This window comes from Phasianus colchicus, chromosome 4, assembly GCF_987193195.1.
Source record: "Phasianus colchicus chromosome 4, bPhaCol1.hap1.1, whole genome shotgun sequence".
Classification (NCBI taxonomy): Eukaryota; Metazoa; Chordata; class Aves; order Galliformes; family Phasianidae; genus Phasianus; species Phasianus colchicus.
This window is the reverse complement of record NC_143439.1, coordinates 70,243,359-70,243,990: the sequence shown is the minus strand read 5'-3', so window position 1 is coordinate 70,243,990 and position 632 is coordinate 70,243,359.

Here is a 632-nt window from a genome sequence, read left to right as displayed (position 1 = left end):
GGGAAGGGAAGGGAAGGGAAGGGAAGGGAAGGGAAGGGAAGGGAAGGGAAGGGAAGGGAAGGGAAGGGAAGGGAAGGGAAGGGAAGGGAAGGGAAGGGAAGGGGCCCTCGTTGCCTCCACCCAGGACAAATCAGCATGTACACCGGAGCTGTAATTATTTGTGTTGAACACTTGCAAGAGAATAACGTTTTTTTCCTTTTCTTTTTCCCCATAAACAAATGATAATAAAATTCTGCAAGTGGAATTTGTAGTGCTCCCTTTCCTGCATCCCCAGCTGCCACTGGTGTTTGAAGATTTCAGATGGGGAAATAAATGAATGGATTTCTCCAAACCTCATTTCTTGCACAATCCTTTCACTCTTCTGGGGTACCAAAATGAGCTCAGCCCAAGGGTGAGTTTCATTGAAAATAGGCAGCATCTCCTGGGGTTTGGCAATCAAAGCCCGATGGCTGTGGGAGACACAGGACCTCACTGTGAACAGATGTGGCTTTGGGGAAATCTCCTTCTAGCTGCGTGTTTTGGGGGTAGAAAATCCTTTTGTTTAGTCCTGCTGAGCAGGAGGTAGATCTGCTAACAGATGAACAAAGAGAAAACACATGGAAGGGGAAGGCAATGTGAGCACATGCACTGTG